Source organism: Cervus elaphus, chromosome 23, assembly GCF_910594005.1.
Source record: "Cervus elaphus chromosome 23, mCerEla1.1, whole genome shotgun sequence".
In the NCBI taxonomy this organism is placed as follows: domain Eukaryota; kingdom Metazoa; phylum Chordata; class Mammalia; order Artiodactyla; family Cervidae; genus Cervus; species Cervus elaphus.
In genome coordinates, this window is record NC_057837.1 from 26,692,359 (window position 1) to 26,716,591 (window position 24,233).

Consider the following 24,233-nt stretch of genomic DNA (forward strand, 5'->3'; position numbering starts at 1 on the left):
CATGGCCAGCCCCTCTTTAGGATGCCAGCAGGAGGGCTCTAGGCCTTTATTCACCGTTGAAACAAGACTCCCCTTCATGTTCAAGGTTCAGGCCCCAGTGCTGGGCATGGCATGCAGTGCCCTGCAGGGCTGGTTCCTGTCTCTCCCTTTTGCCACCTCACTGTACACACCAGACACTTCAGGGGCCACACCCTTAAGTCCCCGAGAGTCTGCATGTTCCCATGTGTCTCCTTCCAGTGGCCTGGCTCTCCTTGCCCCTGTCTGCCAAGCAAACGCTTACACATACCTCAGGGCCCTGTAGTGGGTCTCCTGCATTTCTGTGCTCCATGAATACCCTGGATGGAGTTGACTGCTTTCTCTTTTGAGCCCATGTAGTACCTTGCCCACATGCTTCTGTGACAATGTGTCCAGTGACTTCTTTGAGTCCTTATTTCTCTGTCTCACCTTCTTCTGAGGGCAAGGCAAGCCCTGACTCATGATGGAGCCACAGTGCCTTATAGCACATAGTAAATGTTCTGTGAATGTCTGTCAAAGGAGAAAAACGAAGGAATCAACTCACCACATGCTCACCTTTTCTCTAGGTCTTGGGTTTTGTCACAGATTGAAAAGATAGTAAATGTAGCAATTTTTAAAGGTAAACAGTTAACAAGCACATGAAATGACAGCATTAATTGACATTGAAAACTTGGGGCCGACCTGCCTGACTCCCAGGAATCAGTGAGGCTGAGCATGTGGGTTGTCACCATCTCTCAATTTCAAAGCAGAACTTCCAAACCAAATGATGCTCTCCCCTCTACAACATTTGTTTTTAGAAATCATAAAATATGTGGAGCGCTTCACCAAATGTGTTCAACAGCCCATGAAAATGAATGAAATAACGTCATTTGCAGCAACACTGATGGACCTAGAGATAATCCCACTAAGTGAAGTAAGTCAAAGACAAGTAACAAGTTATATAACATACCTGTGGGATCCAAAAAATGATACAGATGAACTTATTTACAAAACAGAAAAAGATTCACAGACATAGAAAACAAACTTACGGTCACCAAAGGCGAAAGAGGGGAGGCATAAATTAGGAGTTTGGGATGAATATATACACACTACTGTATATATAAAATAAACAAGAAGAACCTGTGTAACACAGGGAACTATACTCAGTGTCTTGTAATAATCTCTAATGGAAAAGAATCTCAAACAGTATACATACATGTCAACAAAATGGAATCACTTTGCTATATATTTGAAACTAAAACAACCTTGTAAATTAACTATACGTCAATAAAAAAGTGTTCAATAACCATTGAAAGCAATACCAAAGATTCAAACAGCAAAGTTGTGCAGCCTATTAATAAATGAACACCAAGCGCGAAGCCATCATTTAGACGCTGGGATGTGCAGACTCACTTGGTTGAAAGAGGCGGCTTCATCATCTCCGGCAGTAACTGTGGCCCAGGAGGGTACTGCCAGTCTGGCTGTAGTTGAAATTCTGTGCTTGCTTTGCTGTGAGCCTGTGAGCTTCATTTCTCTTGTGCCTCCAATGCTTGTTCTGTTTCATGTCGTGAGGCAGTGTGCCGAAAAGTAAAGCGTTGAGAGCAGAGAGTGGACTTTGGTTAAATTTGGAGAAAGCCTTTCTCTCTGTCCGGTAATAAAGCCCTTTTGCATCATATTCAACCTGATATGGTCTTATTTGCTACATTGACTATAGAATTGTTATACATATACTCCAGTCTTATAAAAATTGAATTGAGCAGCAGCTATAAATAATTAAGCTTATCCTAGCTGGGACTTGCCAGTATAAAGATGTTACAAATTCAAAGCCATGCCAGGGACAGTGGATCGAGTGATTTATCATTGCTGAGCCCAGCAACTGCCAGCTTCTGGGTCTGGGCTTCTGTTTGTCTGTCCTGGTGTTGAGTCCTGAGGTCATTTGTGGCCACAGAAGCCCCATGGCAGAGACAGAGAAACACTCACTGTGGGTCCTCCTAACTATCTTGCAAATGAGCAAGAGACAGTTAGCTTTTCACAGCTAACTCCAATTTATATTTCTGGAAGGGTCATCACAATCAGAGTCGAGGCATTGCTCCGGTGTTAGTATTAGGAGCCCACACGTACGCCAGCAGGAAACGTGGGCTTTGCATCTGCCTGAGGCAGCACACACATCTTCGGCAGCAGACACACCTCTTATCTTTCCAGCTTTCAAAACCTAACCATCCGTCATGTCATTAGATAAATTCACTTCAAAATTGGAGCACAGTTGTTATCAGGTCCGTCTCAAATCACTCACCTTGGTGACAGAGCTTAATTATGACCTCAGCTCAGGATAAAAGCCACTGAGGGTCTTTGCGTCTTCTAAATTTGATTGCTGATTCTGCATGAGAATTCTTGGGAGATACTACTCATAAAAGTAAAGATTAGATGCGTAACAATTGCCTTGAAAATGAAATTATCACCAGGGAGAGAAAGAACACATGTTTTCAATTTTCCTGAGTGTGACCAGGATACTATGATGCATGTGTGTATGTCGGGGGGCAGGGGGCGTAAAGCTGGGGTGAGCCGCTGGTAACACAGGACACTGACTCTAAATGAACTGGAAACGTCAAAGTGGGTGTGTTCATGGGAGGGATGTCCAGTCATAGAGAATGCTGCTGCTGCTGCTGCTGCTAAGTCGCTTCAGTCGTGTCTGACTCTGTGCGACCCCATAGATGGCAGCCCACCAGGCTACCCCGTCCCTGGGATTCTCCAGCCAAGAACACTGGAGTGGGTTGCCATTTCCTTCTCCAATGCGTGAAAGTGAAAAGTGAGAGTGAACTCGCTCAGTTGTGTCCAACTCTTAGTGACCCCATGGACTGCAGCCTATCAGGCTCCTCCGTCCGGGATTTTCCAGGCAAGAGTACTGGAGTGGGGTGCCATTGCCTTCTCTGACAGAGAAGGCTGGTTGGTACTAAAAGACTGTATAGTGACCACAAGGCCAGAGGGGCCCTTGAAGGGAGCTATTTAAAAGGCAGATATTGTGCAAATTATGCTAAGAAAGTGGTGCTAGTGGTAAAGAACCTGCCTGCCAATGCAGGACATACAAGAGATGGGGATTCAATCCCTAGGTCAGGAAGATCCCCTGGAGGAGCACATGGAAACCCACTCTAGTATTCTTGCCTGGAGAATCCCATGGACAGAGGAGCCTGGTGTGCTACGGTCCATAGGATTGCAAAGAGCTGGACACAACTGGAGTGACTTCAAGTCAAGCAGCAAAAATCGCATGTGGGCTTATATGTGGAATCCAAAATATGACACAAATGAACATATCTACAAAATAGAAACAGACTCACAGGCATAGAGAACAGACTTGTGGTTGCCAAGGGGCGGGGGGTGGAATTGAAACGGAAATTTGGGATTATCAGATGCAAACTATTACATATAGGATGGATAAACAAGGTCCTACTGTATAACACAGGGAATGATACTCAATATCCTGTGATAAACTATAATGGAAAAGAATATGAAAAAGAGTATGTATGTGTATAATTGAATCAGTTTACTGTACAGCAGGAATTAACACAACATTGTAAATCAACCTTATGTCAAAAAAAATTAAAGAAAAAAAAAGAGTGGACATTTGAGATAAAATGGACTGGCTCTAGTCAGGCAAGTTACTCTCTCATTGTGAGCATTGACATAGATGGACCTAGAGATTATCATACTAAGACAGAGAAAGACAAATATCACATAATATCACTTATATGTGGAATCTAAAAAAAAAATTCTTTTATGAACTTATTTACAAAACAGAAACAGACTCACAGGCTAGGAAAACAAAACTATGGTTACCAATGGGAAAAGGTGGGAGCAGATAAGTTAGGTGTTTGAGACTAATAGGTACCCACTACTATATAAAAAATAATCAACAAAGACCTACTGTATAGTACAGGGAGCTATGTTCAACATTCTGAGATAAACCAGTGGAAAAGAATATGAAAATGAACATAGATATGTATAACTGAATCACTTTGCTTTACATCAGAAAGTAACAGAACACAGTACATCAACTGTATGTCAATTAAAAAAACTTTGTGTGGAAAAGAACTAAATGCAAGGAAGGAATGAGGAAGAGGGTGAGTGAGGAGGGCACAGCAGCAGACTTAGAGGGAAGAGGAGGCTGAGATTTTAAAGCAATTTCAAAGGACTGTATCTCAATTTTGCCCAGAACCAACTTGCATCATGGTGATCAGACATTGTCTGTAGTTGAAACTGCGACTCCAAAATCCACGTTTTCAAGAAGACCCACTGTCTCCAAGTGCTGATCCTGCTACCTCGGGTCTCAGGTGCCAGCGATGGCTGAGGAATGACAGCTCTCCAAAGTGAAGGTTAGTCGCTCAGTAATGTCTGACTGCAACCCCATGGACTGTAACCCGCCAGGCTCCTCTGTCCATGGAATTCTCCAGGCAAGAATACTGGAGTGGATTGCCATTTCCTTCTCCAGGGGATCTTCCCAACCCAGGGATTGAACCCATATCTCCTACATCGCAGGTGGATTCTTTACCATCTGAGCCACCAGGAAGCTTCTTACTGGAAAGATGCTGAATCCCCGTGGACACCAAGGCAAGCCTGTGACTGATCTGCCCAGGAGAGCTAGTTTCTCCCTTCTCTTCTGTGAACCTCTCCTGAAATACCTCTTTTCAGTAATTGAGCACTGATGGTAGAGAAATTTTTCCTGTTTTGATTGGCAATTGTTTCTACATTTTTCATTCCCCTGTGAAAGAGGGAGCTATTCATCTGGTTTTCTTAAGAAAATCTGTGTTCTATTTGACATTATTAAAAAGCTATTATGTAATCATATCTGAGCAATTGCATTTGCTTTGCATCTTCCCCTATAATGTTTCCCCATGGTGGCTCAGATGGTGAAGAATCTGCCTGCAATGCAGCAGACTTGAGTTCAATCCCTGGGTCAAGAAGATCCCCTGGAGGAGGGCATGGCAACCCACTCCTGTTCTTGCCTGGAGAAATCCATGGACAGAGGAGCCTGGTGGAGTGACTAACAATTTTCCCTACAATTTTGAAAATTTATATTAAATGAGATGTAGAGTGGTGAGTAAACAATGTTTAAACACATTCTGCTTCTGTTTATTAATTTATCAGCCATTTTATTGAAGACCTACTGTTTGTCATTATAGATGTCAATGGAAACATCTCACTCTGGAATGGGGTGCTCTGGCACCAACTACTAAATTGGTCTGGGTCTCCTCAAGTTGTAAAATGGTGAGGATAATTCGTAAATGATCATGGTGAGAATGCCATGCTTAAAATGTCTACATATTAAATGCATAATGAACTTTAGATTTTCATTCAGAAGCTATGTCAGGTGCAGAGGTACAGAGAAAAACCTGATTCTGATACTGCCTCAAGGATCACACTGTTACCTGGGCAGGGGATGTGCTGGGATCTGGGGGGAGTGATCAGGACAGGCTCCCCAGGGGAGACCCCTGGTCTGGGGGTGGAGGGTGCAGGGGAAGCCCAGCCGCTTCCTTGGGCCAACCTCCCTGGAACCTTGAATTTTCAAGAGTTTTTAAAAATGTGGACCATTTAAAAAATCTTTACTGAATTTGTTACAATATTGCTTCTGTTATTTTTGTGTGTGCCTGCTAGGTTGCTTCAGTCATCTCTGACTCTTTGAAACCCTATGGACTGTGACCCACCAGAATCCTCTGTCCATGGGATTCTGCAGGCAAGAATACTGGAGTGGGTAGCCATGCCCTTCTTCAGGGGATCCTCCCGACCCAGGGATCGAGCCCAAGTCTCCCGCACTGCAGGTGGACTCTTTACCACTGAACCACCAGGGAAGCACTGCTTCTGTTCTGTTCTATTTTTATGACCACGAGGCATGTGGGATCTTAGCTCCCCAACCAGGGATCAAACCCACACCCCCTGTATTGGAAGGGGAAGTCTTAGCTATTGGACTGCCAGGGAAGTCCCTTGAATTTTCTTCTTATTCTCCAAGCCTTTGTCCTGATGTCACAGCAGAGATGACCAGTGCCCACTCTTTCCCCATCCTCTCTGATTGCACATCCCCAGGTGGACCCAGCTGCTGCTGGGATTGTACAGACTGTATGTACAGTTACTCTCTCCACCTATTTGCCTTCCCTACAGTTTGCTGCTCAAGTAAACGTTCAATCATCTTCCCACGTGACTGTGGCCTGAAGGTGCAGAGCAGAGTAGAGAACAATTTAATTACTAATAATGTCCATCCCTCTGAGTCACGGCATGTGTGCCTGTGAAAATCCAGGAGTTGCTGAAATTCCTCCACTCCTGCGGATTTGTTGCCTTTCTAGGCTGTGTGACAACTTTTGCTCCCCCTGCTGTCACTCTGCACATCCCCGAGTCTCTTTGGATGGCAATTCATGATAGCTCCCTGCAGCGATGATGGAAATATGTCAGGAATGTCAAAGACAGAAGGAGGCAGTTCCAAGCAAAGGTGGTGATTCGCTGTGACCCCCAGGACCTCGCTCACCACAAGAAGATGTGATTGGAGGGTGTTTAAGGCATATTTAAGCTGTTTAAAAATAATCAGGTAGCTATTTAAGACAGAAGCCAAATACTTTTGTAGCCAATGAAACCTGTTAATGTACAGTTCTTTGGGAGAAAACATAATGACTTTACTCTTTGCTGGTATAACACTTAAAAAGTCCCTTACCCAAACCAAGCTCTCCAATGACATATTGCACAACATATTTGTCAGACTTCCTCCAAATTAACACAGTAGATTAAATGTATTAAATAACTTCACCAGCAGTAGAACTGCAAAAGCTCACATGTGTACATTTTTGTGAATATCCATTCCCTCGTGAAATAGGTAAAACTTCTTTTGTTCTCCCGTGAGCAGCCTACGTGACTTTCGGGTGACTTAAGGTCACAGTTGGAATCATAGTGTTGTTATTGGCATTGATCTCAGAATCCCCATTACCAGCGTTTCCCACCACTAGGTTTTTTTTTAATTTCTAAAAAGGAAAAGAGGGACTTCCCTGGTGGTCCAGGGGTTAAGATTTTGCCAATGCAGAAGGTGTGGGTTTGATCCCCGGTTGGGGATCCCACTTGCTTTGTGGCCAAAAAACCAAAACCTAAACAGAAGCAATATTGTAACATATACAATAAAGACTTTAAAAGTGATCCACATTCAAAAAAATCTTTAAATAAATAAAAAGGAAAAGAAATAAATGAAGATTATTCATATGCAATTGTCCTGTGTAGACTTCGAATGTCTTTAACTTAATGAGTAACATGTTTGGTCCTGGTAGGCAGGACTATTGAAAAATGTGTTTACATTTAGAAATACTGAAATTCACCAAATAAATCATTTTATTGAACTTTCAGCTAAGAGAGTTGAATGCTTCCAAAGTTAGTAAATTTACGAGGTTGAAAGTGACCTCAGACTTTGTACCTCTTCATTTGCAGATGAGGAGGTGGAAGCTTGCCTGCCCTTGTTCAGTCACACAGTTGTGACTGACTCTTTTCGACCCCACGGACTACAGCATGGCAGGCTTCCCTGTTCTTCACCATCTCCCAGTGGACCAAGTTGCTGAGATCAGACAGCTACTTAGTGGATGAGTCAGAACCAGAGCACAGCTCTCTGCCCACCAATGAGCCGTCTCTCCACAACAGCTAAATAATTTACGCTTATGATCATTTTGGGCAGATTGATGGTTGCTGCTTTGTCTTCATACGCTTTTTATTTACTTTTATTTGTCTTTTTATTAAAATTCTTAAAATTTCTTTTTACAATGTTGTGCTGCTTTCTGCCATACAACAATGCAAATCAGCCATAATTTAAAAAAAAAAAACAAACAGTGGTTAGATGCCACAAAGTAGGAGGCAATGCCTTAACATATGTGTATTGTCAGGCCCAAGAGCCTCTTCCATCCTTGTCAAAGGAGTGCTAACCTTCTCTCCTTTCATACAACACTCATATGGTTTTATTGTTGCAATTTTTAAACTCAAGAATATCTAAAATTGTTGGCCCATTACATTTTCCTTGCATGCATTTGTTCCTTGAAGGTAATGGGAGATTATCATGTCAGGTCCCCTGTGCAGCAGATGGTTTATGGTTTGGCAAGCAGGAGCCTGGAGAAGACACTGGTTAGGTGCCAACTTGCATTCAGGAAGTCTCCTTCCCTCCAACACTATCCTGCAGAATCAGCACAGGAAACCTGGACACAAGGAAGGAGGAGGGGAGATGAGGAAGGCTTTGGGTGGGTGTCAGGATGATGTCAATCAGACCACAGGCTGGTCAAATCTGATTGATCAGTGTGTGCTTTCATAGCCAGGCCCCAGAGATGAGATTCAAAGAAATTCAAGGAACAATTTTTGACTCCTGTTCTCAAAAAGCTTGTGCTTTCTTGGGAAGGAACTACTCACTTATCACACCACATATTGTAAGAAGGAGAGAAAACTTGCAAGTCTGTCTCTTCCTGCCCTTGTCCCCTGTTGTTTGGAACTGTGAGGGTCACTGATTAACTGGTCACATTTCCAGATCCTGGCTGGTTACTTCACAATTAGACAAGATCACCATGCTTAGAAGGGCATAAACCCTTCTGCCACCTTCTCTTTGTTGGAGGTCACCAGGCTCGGCCCCTCTTTGCAAATCCAACTTGCTCTTGCTTCCCGAGGGTAGGCTTGGGTGCCTATAAATGCTGCTTGTAGCTGTGGTCAGTCACTTCCTGATGGCAAAATTGGGATTTGGAGGAAAAAGAGAGGACCTGTCTGTGTCAGCAGAAAGGACACGTTTTGGGGTGTGGGTTTCAAGGCCAGATGGTAAAAAAGGAGCCCTTCAGTCTCTAGATTCTATGTGAGAGCCTTTCTTTGGGGATCTGATCATAAAAGGGGTGATGGGAAGAGCAGAATCCCAGTATTTCTCACTCAACTCTTTTTAGTATCCCTGTTCACCATCACCCCTTGTGCCAGGATCAGTAACTAAGGGGTGTTAGTGTTGAAACAATCAAAGACAGCTAGTTTGAGAATCATCACCAGTATCAGATGCAATTCTGAATAAAACATCTTATGCATTAGCCGTTATAGATAGGTGGTGATGACTTTGGCTTTCCAGGTGACTCAGTGGTAAAGAATCTCCCTGCCTTTTTAAGGCAGGAGGTTTTTAAGGACAGGAACCAAGAAAGGTTCCTTGAATTTCTTCAAATCTCATCTCTGGGGGCATGCAGGAGATGCAGGTCTGATCCCTGAGTCAGGAAGATCCCCTTGGAGAAGGAAATGGCAACCTACTCTAGTATTCTTCCCTGGAAAAATTTCAGGGCCAGAGGAGTCTGGTGAGTTAGAGTCCATAGGATCATAATGAGTCCGACATGACTGAGCAACTGAACATACACACATTAGTTAAAGACAAGTTATACACAAGCAAAGGCAGGATAAAAGAACACCAAAAAGTTTCTGGACTGAAAATTTCCCTTCATCAAGGAGGGACCATGTGCCCACCTAGAGAGATCTATGAACACATGAATAATGGGTGAGCTGATGTGATTGGTTTGCGGGCAGCAATGCTGTGAGACCTGGGGTACTACAGCTGCCCAGGTCTTGGGAAGTGGTCCTGGTCACAGGCAGCAACGGGATTTAGGACCAATCTGCTTAAAGAGCATTCTCTCTGGGAGAGCAGGATGCAGGATTGCAATGATAAGGAAAGAACAACATTTTTGAGAGTTGAGGGATTTGTATGTCCTGTTGGTATCCCCAACCCCCTGACGGGCTTCAAGGCTTTCTATTGATCAGGCCCTTGGACTGGAAGCCACAGGAAGTTTGAAGGTGACATCTACATGCTTCAGTGTCAGGTCTGTTTGGGGGGCATGGGAAGTCAGTATGGACTGTTCAAGAAAGGTCCCTAAAAGAAGCAGGGAGTTTGTAGAAGATCTGGCAGCAAGTAAAGATGTTTTTCTCCATGGTGAACTTGGAAGAACTCAAGCTGACATCACTGTGTGAGATTCAGGGTAACAATCCCACTGCTGAATGAGGTGTGGAAAGTCCCATGGATCAGATTGCTGCTCCTTTAACTCTGTGTCCGTGCCGGACATATGACAGGATGTGTACAGACAGCTTCCTTGAATATTTTTCTTTCTTTCTTTTTTATAACAATTTTGCAGTTGACTCAGTTATTTGCTGGGTGAGGTGGGGGATAGGAGAATAGGAAAGAGGGTGAAGGCAGGGAGGGGAAGAGTGGCAGGTAAAGGGGAAAAAAGTGCTATTCTCCTGATTCCTCGCTAAGAATTGATGATCGATGGTGATTAATCTAATTCAATGAATGATGATGATTGATCTAATTTGATGAAAGATGGTAATTGATCTAATTTGACCTTCTAGGTGAATGCGATAACATGGTCAAGATAAACTTGTGTATACTATTTCCGATTGGAATTATCTTGAATACGTGGATCATATATTTTACAAAAAGTCATATCTATTCTTTAATAGTGACTTAAATCTTACCTCTTCAGCAAAACCTTTTCTCAACACCCCAGCCAGAAAATTTTTAGTTCTCTCCACTTTCTGACCATATTATTCTCTTGAAACTAATCAAGTGGAACTCTGTTTCACTTACTTATTTCCATGAGTATGTGTGTCTTACATTTACCAGTAAACATTTTTCGGAGGGAGAGAGGAACCATCTTCGAGCATTTTCCTCATGGAATTCCTACACTGTGTTCTGTGTAAAGGATGTTTAATGAGTATTTGCCAGATAACTAATATTTATTGGAAAGTTTGGCTCATTTTCAAGTCTATGCATTTTCAAGGTACTGACAGAAAAACCCAATTTTAGATTCCGGTTAGAATTTTCATTGTCCTGCCTTTATTTTAATGGGAAATTGACTTATTGTTCGAAATACCATTTTCTACTTTCTAACATGGATGGTAATAAACTAACTCATGCAAATGTTTTGAAAAATAAGGAATGAATAAATTTCAACATCCAAAAATGAAGTCCGAACATGTATCTCTAAATTCAGGTCCTACAGGACATTAAAAAATGTACCGGTTAGTATTGGTGTGAAAACGTTGAGTTAAAAGTTATACTTTTAAGTTCACCATGGGTAGAAATATTTATGCAAACCAAATTTCTAGTAACTAGACAGAAAATGACTCGTATAAAATAGATGGGATTTTGTGAACAATTCTGAGGTATAGGAGAAATTTCTAAAATTCTGAGGACTTATGATAGAAATCACTAAGACTATAATCCTCTATTCTTTTGCACTCTGTTTAAATGATGCAGTTATTGATATTTCAAAATTTAAACAACCTTTAATTAGATAATACAAGTGCATGGTAAAAAATTCAGTGAAACAAAGTTTTTCTTCTGTCTCCAAAGCCATGCCCTCCTTCAGGGGATCTTCTTGTCCCAGGGATCTAACCCATGTCTCCTGCATTGCAGGGCAGATTCTCTATTGCTGAGCCACTGGGAAGCCCTTAAGATGAATAATTGGTCTTGATGGAGAGACTGATTTGTGGGAGGGAGATGTTTGACCTAGGGAGAGGTCTTAAGCAGGGCAGTTGTGCAGGAAGGTCACAGGGCCTTTCAGAAGAGACAGAATCACATGTGAGGATTCCCAGCTTCTGGCTGGAGTAACCAGAGGATGAAGCCACCTTAGACAGGCACTCGGAATTCAAAGAAAGGACAATCTAAGGGTCATGTGATGAAAACAGTTTTAGACAGGGCTCAAAACAAACAAGAAAACAAGTGTGCGTGTTAACAGACAGAGGACAGTGAGAGATTGGAGACAAAGAGGCAGGTGTAATTAGGATAACTGGGTCCCTGTGAGGACCAACATAGTCAACCCACATATCAGACAAGACTGCCCCCGTCCTCTTAGGTCTTCTAACTCATCTGATTTTCTATCTCAACTGGTGTTAAACAGAAAGGATTCAGAGATCAGGGTTTGAAAAAAATTCTTGAGCCTCAGTTTTCAAACCTAAAAATAAGCATGCAAATGATATATTTGAAATTTTTCATTAAGATAACTGTAGTAATAAGTGCCTCACACACAACATTATAAAGCAATTATACTCCTATAAAGAAGAGAAATCAAAGAATAATTCTTTAAAAAGAAAAAAAATGTAGCTGCAACAGTTCCTTGGCCCTGTCTGGGAACCCGTCCACGGTGACACACTCCATCTCTCCAGTGGGTGCAGACAACCCCCTATCCCCGGTAAATAATAATATCTGATAACTCAACCAGATTCTACAGTTCTTTGTCTCTAGTGGAACTCCGGCAAGCCTAGAGGACTCTGAGCTCTTATTCCTTTTGGAGTGACAGAGCTTCCTACTGGCTAGAACAGAATCAGGGGCAGAGAACGGGCTCAGGGCTGGTCAGTTTCCAGGGGAGCGTGACCTGACCAGCTTGAATATTCCACGTATGTCGAATGAGGGGGCGGAGCAGACTGATTCCTGAGGTCACTTCTGTGATCTGATAGCTCAGCGCCCAGAAGGATCTTTTGTTTGCTTTCAGAGTGTCAGCTACAAGATGGGTATTATTTGAGAAGGCAGGAGTGCCCATGTAACCTGAAATACTTCTAATAAAAAGAAAAAAAATTATGTATTCATAACGCTTTTCATAGACACACTAGGCAGCAGACATTCAATAATGACAGAACTAATGCAGAATCTGAATTGGCCAGTTTGACCTTTTTAAGTCATAGCAGTGGGCTCTGTTCATGGAACTCCTAAAGTGTATGCTGATTAGCTCTTTGTTTCTTTTAAGATTTTTTTTTTTTTTGCTGTGGTCCATATTTCAAAGTCTTTATTGAATTTGTTACAATATTGCTTCTGTTGTTTTATGTTTTGGTTTTTGGCTGAGAGGCATACGGGGTTCTTAGCTCTCCAGCCTGGGATCGAACCTGCACTGCCTGTGTTGGAAGGTGAAATCTTAACCACTGAACTATCAGGAAAGTTCCCTGATGAGCTCTTTTGAAAGTCAAATATTCAGAACCTTTGATGTCACCATTGACCAGATTGCCCCCCTTGATCTCCTAGCGAATGACAGGGGTAGAACAATCATGGGGACATCAACGAGACACTGAAGACAGGACCAGAGAGGCCCCTGCAGCTTGCAGTGCCTCCGCCCCACACAGAATCTGGACTCTTTTATCTTAAAGCCCAGGAATCCAAATTATGATTGGGGGCGTGGTGAGAAAAAAGTACATTTTGATGAAAATCCAATTAAAAGCACGATTAATTGGGCACTTACTACTCACAAAGCACTTTGCTTGATGACTTTAAGGAGATGAGGATGAATCAAATAGACTGTGTGCCCTGAAGAAATTTATAACATAAGGGAGTGGGGGTGGATAGGTAGGTGCAAAATAAACAACAAAGGGATGAGTCCAGGTTTCTTAGAGAAGATTAGATTGAGATCAAGGCGAATAACCTGGTAAGAATATTGGAGGTACAGGCTCCAATATTGACTGGCTTGGACCAAGGAAATCAGATGAGGCAGACTGTAAGAGGTGTTCTGGGTGACACCTCCACCCCACCCCATCCTCCAATACACTTTGCTGCCCAAAAAGAAATTGAAAAACTTTGGTAAGGCGTGACTTTCCTCCATAAATCATATTTAAATGAGACAGCTGTATTTTTCTGCTTCATGCTTAGCCAAATCCTATTTAATTAACCTACTTAGACTTGTTGATTGAGGTTAATTAGACCCTAGGATTGATGTTAATTGCCATTGTAAACTGCCAATGCTATAAGCAGTACATTTTGGATTTGGTTAAGAAAATTGAGGTAGAGGTCTATTTTTCATAGCTTGCTTACTTTTTGTCTCTCTCCCTCCTCTATGATAAAAAAGCATCCCGCCTTCTCTAGTTGTGTTGTCCTTTGTTTTTGCCATGGGTGATGGGTGGATGGGTAATTGAAAGGACTGATTACTTCTAGTCAATAGTTCTTTATATATGGAGGCAGTTCCTTTCTCCTGACCTCCTCTTCTCTCTCCTTTCTGATTATGCCCTATACAACATGTGCACACATATGCATACATAAGCACACATATACATATGCCTACAAGCATACACACAAATGTACACACACAACACAGTATACTTCCATTTTTCTATAAACTTGTGTGGATTTTTCTCAGCCAGCTGCACACTGTTGATCCCGGGGGAGGCTGAAGGAAGGCCTCTGGCAATTTGATGGGACCTGCAACGAAATAACAAAGATAATTCACTTTTTTATGAAATGTATGTGTATGTGGCCCACTTGACAACCCAGGTAGACACAGGAGATGCAGGTTCGATTCCTGAGTCAGGAAGATTCTCTGGAAGAGGGGCGTGGCAACTCACTCCAGTGTACTTGCCTGGAGAATACCATGGACAGAGAAGCCTGGTTGACTGCAGTCCACGGGGTGGCGCAGAGTTGGACGTGATTGAAGCAACTGAGCATGCACGCAAGTGTGTGTGGTGGTGTCTGAGGAGGCCAAAAGGAAGGCAAGCGGGCGCAGCGAGAGAGAAAAGAGGAAAAGCAGCATTTTCAGAGTCAGAAGGTGTGAGAGGCTGGGCATTTGCTCTGTTTTAGCTCAGCGATAAGAATTCAAATTCTGGAGGACAAATTCGTCTGCCAATAAGTCAGGATTTAGGCCTTCTTTCCCATAAACCCAGTTCAGCTAAATCTGGTTACATCCAGGTTTCTCTCTCCTCACACATGGACTAGATGCATAAGAAAGTCTGTGTATATTTTTGCAGGGTCTCTAAATAAGTAGGTACTAAGGACCTGAGTGCAGCCTGCTGTGAACTGCTCTTGGGCAGTGGTCCCCAATTTTTTGGCACCAGGGACCGGTTTCATGGAAGACAATTAATTTTCTATGAATAGGGGTGAGGTGATGGTTTGGGGATGATTCAAATGGGTCACATTTAGTGTGCACTTTATTTCTATTATTGCTACATCTCTAACAGTAGAAATGATCAGCTCTACCTCAGATCATCAGACATGAGATCCTGGAGGTTGGGAACCCCTGATCTAGGGGACATTTTGATGTGTAGCCCACAGGCTTCATTGCATCCAGCCCCTGCTACTGCCTCCCTTTCTCTGGGGAAGTCATGGTCCTCTGCAGCCCCCTCCATGCCCCCAAGTTCTGACTCCATCCCTTAGATGGGTCAGATTCCAGTCATCTCTAATCTCTCCATTGAGGTGGGGGCATTTAGCAGATACATCAATAACAAAATAGCAGCCAAGACAGCAGACAAATTTCCATCTGTTCTCTTTCTCTTGTGATGTAGACTTGAACTTTAGGAAGGCTGCAGTTGTGAGACTAGACACTAGATCTCAAAACTGGGTAACATGGACTCTCATAAACAGGGAGGGAAAAGGCATGTTGTTGTTTATGTGTATTTATGTGTTTGTGTCTGTTGAAGTATCTTTTCTTAAAAAAAATAACTTGAGTTTGGAGAGGTACATTCATGAACCATCATGCAACTATGCCATAAACATATGCATCACCTCTAAAAATTTCCTCCCACCCCGTTCTCATTATGTATTATTATTGTGTGACAAGAAGACAACATAAGATCTACGCTCTTAGCAAATATTTAACTCTACAACACGATGCTGTTAATGATGGGCTCTATGCTACTGTACCCAGTAGAGTTTATTTATCTCGTGTAACTGGAACTCTGTGCCCCTTGACTAATACCTTCCTTGTTCTGATCCTTTTGTCCCCTGATAACCACTGTTCTACTTCTATGAATTTGACTATTGAGAATTTCACAAAAGGTGGTGCCAAGTTGCATTTGTCTTTCTGTGACTGGCTTATTTCATTTAACATAATGTCCTCTAGGTTCTTCTGTGTTGTTGCAAATGGCAGGCTTTCCTTCTGTTTTAAGGCTGAATAATAATTTATTGTGTGTAGAGACCACATTTTTTTATCCATTCACCCATTGGTGGACACTGAGGTGATGCCTTTGTCTTGGCTACTGTGAATAGCTAATCTCAAAAGCTTGGAAAATGAATAGAATCCTAGCATCTCATCCTATTCTGTTAACCATCTCGCCCTTCTTCCATAGCCCATAGGCTCTTATTCTTGTGTGCTTTTCATTAATGATCAAAAATTCTTCTGATTTCTGGTTAATATTAAGATCACTTTGGAAGAGATTTCCCTGGTGGTCCAGTGATTGGGACTTTGCCTTCCAATGCAGAGGATGTGGGTTTGATCCCTTGTTGGGTAGCTAAAATCCCACATACCTCAGGGCCCAAAAAACCAAAACATGAAACAGAAACAATATTGTAACAAATTCAATAAAAAACTTCAAAAAAAAAATGATCCATGTCAAAAAAAAAAATCACTTGGGTAATTCTACATTGGAGTTCAGACTACATTTGGCCAAGATTGTACATCTTAAAACTCTCAATGAGGTAAGATTCAATCTAGGTCAAAGAATCCAGAGTGAAACAGTTTCAGCTGGTTTCTGCAGAAGGCTTAATTTTTCTAATATTTTCTAAATTAAAAGGATAAAAATGTTTAAAAATGCGTTTTTTTCACTTATGGAGCTCTTCCCTTACATCTTTTACTAATGCAGATGTGTATGGTGACAGTATCAGTTTAAAAATACTTTAAGAGTATACTGCTTAATAGTCATGCCAATTCTCCTTTTTCAAATGAACAAGACTGAGGTTGATATTTGAACAGCGTACAAAAGAGATCATTCATTTCAGTGTATGTATGATTTCATAGTTCAAGTTCTACAACTAGATTTTTGGTTTCAATCATCTTTGCAAAGTTGCTTCCTACTGTTCAGACAGGTGGTGTATTTTCGTATTTATTCTACAATCATTTTTAGTGGTATTATTATATACCAGGTGCTACGGTAGGTGCTGGAGCTTCAGAGATAAGACAGTATCTAGTCTCAGGAAGCTCACAGGTTACAGCAGGGAATAGTCAGGGTCATGACCAACTCCACTGGCTACAGGGCAGGGACTGTAACTATGGCTCGAGTTCTAGGTAGATGAAAAGCTTCCTGGAGGTGATAACTCCAGAGACGCTTCTTGAGTAATGAGTAGAAATTAGTCAAGTCAGGGTTCAGGGTTGGCTTCCAGGAGATAGTAGGAATATTTTTAACCCCAATAATGTACACATTTTTCTTAGGTTTTCACACCTTGCTATACTGAGTATAGGAAAGTTTGGGAATTATAAGATCCATTTTATAGTTTTTTTTTTTTTTTACCTATTTTCCCAAACCACTTACATGAATGATGATAATGACATGTGGCGTATGTGTGTATGTTTACATTTACACACACAAGGAATATTTGAGTGAAAACTACACACCACAAAGTGAGAAGGGGATATGAAATTAAAATTGTAGGCCGAGTTTTTATAATTCACTATGAAATATACCTCTGTGTTGTGCTTAGTCACTCAGTCATGTCTGACTCTTTGCAGCCCCAGGGATTGTAGCCCGCCAGGCTTCTCTGCCCATGGGGATTCTCCACACAAGAAAACTAGAGTGGGTTGTAATGCTCTCCTCCAGGGGACTTCCCAACCCAGGGACTGAACCCAGGTCTCCTGCACTGCAGGTGGGTTCTTTGCCATCTGAGCCACCAGGGAAGCCCAAGAATACTGCAATGGGTAGCCTATCCCTCCTCCAGGGGATCTTCCCGACCTAGGACTTGAATCAGGGTTTTCTGCAAAAATGCAGGTGGATTCTCTACCAGCTAAACTACCGGGGAAGCCCAAAATATACCTCTAATTACAACTAAATGAAGATGTGGATGTGTTTTATACTTGTATTTGCCTGATGAAATAATCAGGTGGAATAGACTCCCTCTTGGTACTAAGTTTGAAAAGGAATGCATTTTATTGATCTCTATGTAAGGAACTTCAAGCTCTTCTTTTTAGAGATAACCTTTGTTTCCATGGGCTTTTAGCAATACTGAGATTTCAAGACTGTATCCTTTGGCAAGTGCCTGGAAGGCATAACCTCTACTGCTGATTGAAGGGACATTCTAATTTATTAGACACCAGACACAGAGGTGGCAAAGCTGATATTTCTTCTTTTTTTTTCTTTTTAAAAATGGGAATATAATTGCTTTACAATGCTGTGTTAGTGTCTGCTGTATGCCAAAGTGAATCAGCTAAATGTATACATATATACCCCTCCTTCTCGAACATCCCTACCACCTCCCATCCTACTCCTCTAGGTCATGACAGAGCACCGACCTGGGCTTCCTGTGCTATACAGCAGCTTCCCACTAGCTATCTGTTTTAAATACAATCGAATATTACTCAGCCATAAAAGGGACTAAATTGGGTCATTTGTAGTGATGTGGATGGGCCTAGAGTCTGTTATAGAGAATGAAGTAAGTCAGAAAGAGAAACACAAATATGCATTAACACATATGTATGCTCAGGCAGTAAAGAATCCGCCTGCAGTGTGGGAGACCTGGGTTTGATCCCTGGGTTGGGAAGATGCCCTGGAGGAGGGCATGGCAACCCACTCCAGTATTCTTGCCTGGAGAATCCCCATGGACAGAGGAGCCTGGTGGGCTACAGTCCATGGGGCTGCAAAGAGTCGGACACGAGTGAGCCAACTAAGCAGAGCACGTGGAATCTAGAAAGACAGTACAGATAAGTCTGTTTGCAGGGCAGGAACAGAGATGCAGACACAGAGCTGACATTTCTTTGTGATGGCTAAGGAACCCTAGCTGTGTGTTTCTTGTCAGGAACGCCTTTCTCATCACAGAGTCATACTGGACTGGGACCACATTTTCCTGATGTACAGCTTTGGGTCTCCCTCCTTAGCTAAAAACCCATTGTTCCACGCCATAGATCATGGACGAGATGCCTGGGGCCTGGGCAGCACATGTCAAGGGGGCTGGTATTGCCAATTGGCTAGCCTGACCATGGAAAAACTTTGCCATGATTTCTGAGGAGCAACTGACCTTGAGTATCTACCCCTGCCTCAAGACACTGGGAATTAGCTACACAATCCACCACAAAGGAACCAAACTAGCATCTACGGTGGAGTTACTTAACATCTTTAATTTGAACAATGAAGATGGCTTGTCCCAAATCTTGATTTTTGATTTCAGCATTATTTTTGAGTTATTCTCTTTGATAATCCATTTTCTTGGAGGAAAAAAAAATGTTCACAGTAAGTCATGTCTCTAATCCATCTAAAAGCTGCATCAAATTATTCAGACACAGAGAAAGAAGGAAGCTGGAGAACAGTCTTATTTCACTCCATTTGGAATTAAGATTGGATCTTTGAGAAAATGATTTCTGTCCTCTCAGATCATTAGACTATTATCTTGTTATTGTTAGAATATATTATGATGAAGGCTTTGAAGGAGTAACAATAGCTGACAACCTCTACCAGAATCAGACACTCTGACTCATGGACAATTTCCATGGATGGAATCGGAAGCTTGTAATAGATGAGCTAATATGATGACTTAGCTTTTTGAGGCCAGGTGGTGCTAAGAGGTGGAACAGAGGACATGCCACATGTTTCGAAGTATTGCCTTTGTATCTTATGAGTAAGATAAAAATATTAACATATCTCAAATCTTGTAAAATATTTGTTACTGGGGGCTTTCATATACATTGATGCTTTTCATTTTCACAGCAATCTTATGGAGCACAGAAGGTGATAGGATTATCCTTGCTTTACCTATGATGGACTTGAGATGAAACTCTGAGAAATTAAGCATTATGTTCATGATCACAGGGGAAACTGGACTTGGGCTTTCTGACTCCAAATCTAATGTGCTTTCTACTATATTTAAATAGTAAAATATTTAAATCTTATATTCAGTTTATATAATTTATATTATATTAAATCTATATTTAAATTTCAATTCATTTCAAAGAAAGTTAGTATAAGGCTAGTAGTATAAAGATTGGATGAATGTAGAAGCAAGTTAATAGAAATTATGTGCTAAATGTAAAATTATAAATCATTGTGCAATATATATCAGTTCTAATATTACCACAAGTTCAGATTAAACAAAATGAAGAATGTAGTACTTTAAGTGTCTTACTGAGTAAAATAAGTGCCATTAGATAATGATCTGTTTTGTGATGGGAGAAAGTATTTGTTAAGATGCTTTTGTGTTCTTGGAAACAATGAAAAGCTTTAGGGAACAGTCCCGGACTTCTGCTCAATTACAACAGCTGTCCAGTTCTTTCTGCTCCAGGGAACATGGTACCCAGTGATGCAATCTCAAGCAGTGTGTGCATAGAGATGCGGTACCCATAAAAGACATGGAAATAAGTCTCTTTGGTGGCCTTCTAGTTTAGATTCTGTGTCTTCCATTCCAACAACTCTGGGAATGCTTAATGACACCATTGAACTTCAACCGCCACCAAAGCTGTGCCCCAGAGGGACAAAGTATGCGCTGTTCCTGCAGACATGTGGGGACTTCCCTGAGCAAGCAAGTGATGAGCTGACAGAAGAAAACCTCTGCCCTCTTACCAGAGACTCCCCCTCCTTTTTGCAGACTTCACTTGGATATCATGTGTTCTCAACTGGTGTCAAAACCCACAAGCCTTTTATTTGTCTGTCTGGATTGTTGATTCATGCTCAGCATCACAGAAGGAACTTTCTCCCTTGCGCTTCCCCACTTGCCCTCCCTTTCCCTGTTAAAAAGAGCTGTCACTACTTCAGTAACTACAAGCAACAGATCATTTCATGCTTTAATCCATAAATAAACATTTCTTCCTTTGAACTTCATTAAATTTGGATGTGTTTTCATTTTGAAACAATCTGGCATCCCTATCATTTAGACATATAAAACTATAAAACTAGCAATTAATTTTGGTCTTTAGGAGTACTGGTGGTCTAGAAACAGTGAGTTTATGCCAACAAAAGCAAATGAAAACCTCAAACACGAAGACATAACACTTAAAGAAGAAAATCACAAAGTGTCATGCTCGGTAGCCAAAGGAGATTGTATGCAACTTGTTCCTGATGGTGTCCATCAAAGTTCCCAGCTTGCTTAAAGAATATTGAAGAGAAATTCCATTCCCTCAAACATTATTCATCTGAATAAAATAACTGTCCAATGAAAACCTAAAAATTAAGTTATGATTTGACTGATTATGAAAATATTGATAGTATTTACTGGCAAATATCTTTCTATTAATTGTGACTACATTAAAGACTTGAGTGATAATACTTCCCTAGTAGTCCAGTGGTTGAAACTTTGCCTTCTGATGAAAGGGGTGCGGGTTTCCATCCCTGATTGGAGAGTTAAGATCCCACATGCTCGTGGCCAAAAAAACAAATCCTAAAACAGAAGCAATAATGTCACAAATTCAAGAAAGACTTAAAAAATGGTCCCTGTCAAAAATTTTAAAAATAAAATAAATACCTGAGTGCTTGCTAGGTACAAAGTACTGTACCAGATACTACAAGGAAGTTTGAAAGTTTTTCTTTCAAAGAACATCTAAGCTAGTGAAGGAGAAGACACCCAACCAGAACAATTATCTATTGACGGCAATGCTAGCTTGCTAGACTCAGCTCGACTTCCAAAGCTGGATCTTTGCGGCTTCTGTCGGGCCTTGGATTGCTCACTCTGCGGGAGCCAGCCTTCTGCTGGGAGAACATTGTCAGCCCTCTGGGGAGGACTGTGTGGGAAAGAGGAATCAGCAAGAACCCTTGGCACAGTCAGAACTGTGAGCGGGCCATGTCAAAAGCCACTATGCCCTAGAAGAGTCTTGAGATCCCTGAGGCCCTGGTCAATATCTGCTGCAACCTCAGGGTTGAGGTTGAACCAGAACCTGAGCCAGAAGCATCAGATGAGCTACTCTGGAATTCCTGACCCACAGAAACCATGAAGATAATTGAAGTATTGTGGCTTTGAGCAAGCAAGCTTTGGGTGTAGTTTTTCATCCAACAGATAACTAATACACTGAGTATCTAGTATGTGATATGTTCAAATCTAAAGGTCCAAATGGTGATCAAAGTGGACAATATCTGTGATCCACCCTCAACTGGATTTATAATTTAACAAGGAGATAATCAATCAGTGAGTAAACATGGGAGAGAATTCTGCAAGAGTGGCAGAGCAGGAAGCACCAGGAATCTGCCTCTCCATCTCACCAATATTATACTGGCAGAATGTAACTGCTGTAATCATTTTGGAACTCAGGAGTGTGTTGAAGAAACTTTCTCCATTTCCAGGATGGAGACTTGGTTGGTTGCTGTCGTTGTTCAGTCACCAAGTCCTGTCTGACTCCATGTAATCCCATGGACTGCAGCACACCAGGCTTCCCTCTCCCTCACCATCTCCTGGAGTTTGCCCAAGTTCATGTCCATTGACTTGGGTGGTACATAGAGCTTCATTTTGATCAGTTTCAGCTCCTAGTGCAATAGTAGCTACTCATCCCTCACTGCTCCTGACACATCTTGAACATAGCTTGTGGGATCCAGGGTGGGCAAAAAGACCCTGCCTTCCAAATATCAAGGATCTGTGTTTTCATGGCTGATTGATTTTTTTCCTTTTTAAATTGGAGTGTAATTGCTTTACAATGTTCTGTTAGTTTCTGCTGTATAATGAAGTGAATCAGCTATATGTATACATATATCCCTTCCCTTTTGCACCTCCCTCCCACCCCATCTCCCATCCCACCCCTCTGGGTCATCCCAGAGTATGGAACTTACCTCCCTGTGTTATACAACAGCTTCCCACTAGCTATCTATTGTACTCATGGTAGTGTATATATGTTATATATGTCAATCCTATCCTCCCAATCTGTCTCACACCCCTCTTCCCCCTCTGTCCACATATTCAGTTTCTATGTCTGTCTGCATCTTGATTTCTGCCCTGCAAACAGGCTCATCTGTACCATCTTCCTAGATTCCATAGTGTTAGTCACTAAGTCGTGTCCAACTCTTTGTGACCCCATGGACTGTAGCCCAGCAGGCTCCTCTGTCCATGGAATTCTCCAGGCAAAAATACTGGAGTGGGTTGCCATTTCCTTCTCCACCTAGATTTCATATGTATGCCTTAATATATATTTGTTTTTCTCTTTCTGACTTACTTCACTCTGTATAACAGATTCTAAGTCCATCACTACAAATGACCCAGTTTTGTTCCTTTTTATGGCTGAATAGTAGTCGATACGTACCACTACTGCTTTATCCACTCATCTGTCGATGGACCTGGTTGCTTCCAGGTCTTGGCTATTGTGAATGGCGCTACAATGAACATTTGCATGGAAACACCAAGGACCCTGATTGCTGCTTCCACTCTGGAGTGCAGACAAAGAGCCTCAGTTTTACCATCTCTCCCCATTGCTGCAAGCCCCTCCCTCTCTGGCTGAAGCGAGTTCCTGAGAGATTCAAAGCTCTAGTACCCTTCTCCTTCTCCCTGGTTTCATTTTTTCCTTTTTCCCCTTTGGAAACCAGACATGACATTTTGACCAAAACTTAAGACTGAATGTGAGACATTCCAAATGATTTGTAGTTATAAAGCTATAGGGGTCAAGAGAAGACGAAGACAGCTGCTTGACTTTGGGGGTTAGAGAGCAGCTCCCAAGAGAAGGTGGGCTTGAAAAGGCTTGGAGGGAAGGGTGTGTGTGATTTGGATAGGTTGAACACAGGAAGAATGGCACTCTAGATAGGAGGAGAAAAATAAGCAAAGGCAACAAGGGGGTTACTGCCACCCATGCTTGGGATGTGGCCAGTGAATCAGCTGGGCCAGAATCAGGGGAAGAATCCTCAGGATTTGTAAGAGAGACTTGGCTGCCTACCTGAGAAAGTCAGATTTGCACCCTAGGCAACAGAAATCATTGGAGAAATTTGAATTGGTGCATGGCAGTATAAGATTTTAAACTTGGCTTACCATATCCAAGAGTATCTATTTTATTGTATTTTAAAAATTATTTATTTATTTTTTGACTATGCCAAGCAGCATGTGGGAATCTTATTTCCCTGACCAGGGATCAAACCTGGGCCCCCTGCATTGAAAGTGCAGAGTCTTAACCACTGGACCACCAGGGAAGTCTTCTAGGAGTATTTGTTAATCACCTTCTCTATGTCTGTCACTCTTGCTAGGCATTTTGGGAGACCAAATAAATGGTGAACAACTTTTGCCCTCAGGGAACATATTCCCACCAGAGACACAAAATGTCTACACATGAACTATAGAAATCAACATGTATCTGCTTAAAACGAGAAGGCAACACCTAACAGAGGGTCAATGTAGTCCACGACAATAGCAAACGCTCATACTGTGCCTTCTATCTGCTGAA

General features: G+C 41.9%; 1 long non-coding RNA gene and 2 other non-coding genes across 3 annotated transcripts; 1 reads left to right on the plus strand and 2 right to left on the minus strand.

The window, feature by feature from the left end:
- The first annotated feature begins 882 nt into the window (after positions 1–882).
- LOC122681710 lies at positions 883–7,696 on the plus strand. The gene is made up of 3 exons (XR_006337082.1): positions 883–928; positions 4,202–4,361; positions 7,444–7,696. It is a non-coding gene; the product is annotated as an uncharacterized LOC122681710 (long non-coding RNA).
- Positions 7,697–7,827: 131 nt separating this feature from the next.
- Positions 7,828–7,951, minus strand: LOC122682340. The gene has a single exon (XR_006337353.1). It is a non-coding gene; the product is annotated as a U6atac minor spliceosomal RNA (small nuclear RNA).
- Positions 7,952–23,909: 15,958 nt separating this feature from the next.
- On the minus strand, positions 23,910–23,982 carry TRNAE-UUC. Its single transcript has one exon. It is a non-coding gene; the product is annotated as a tRNA-Glu (tRNA).
- Between the last annotated feature and the right edge of the window lie 251 nt (positions 23,983–24,233).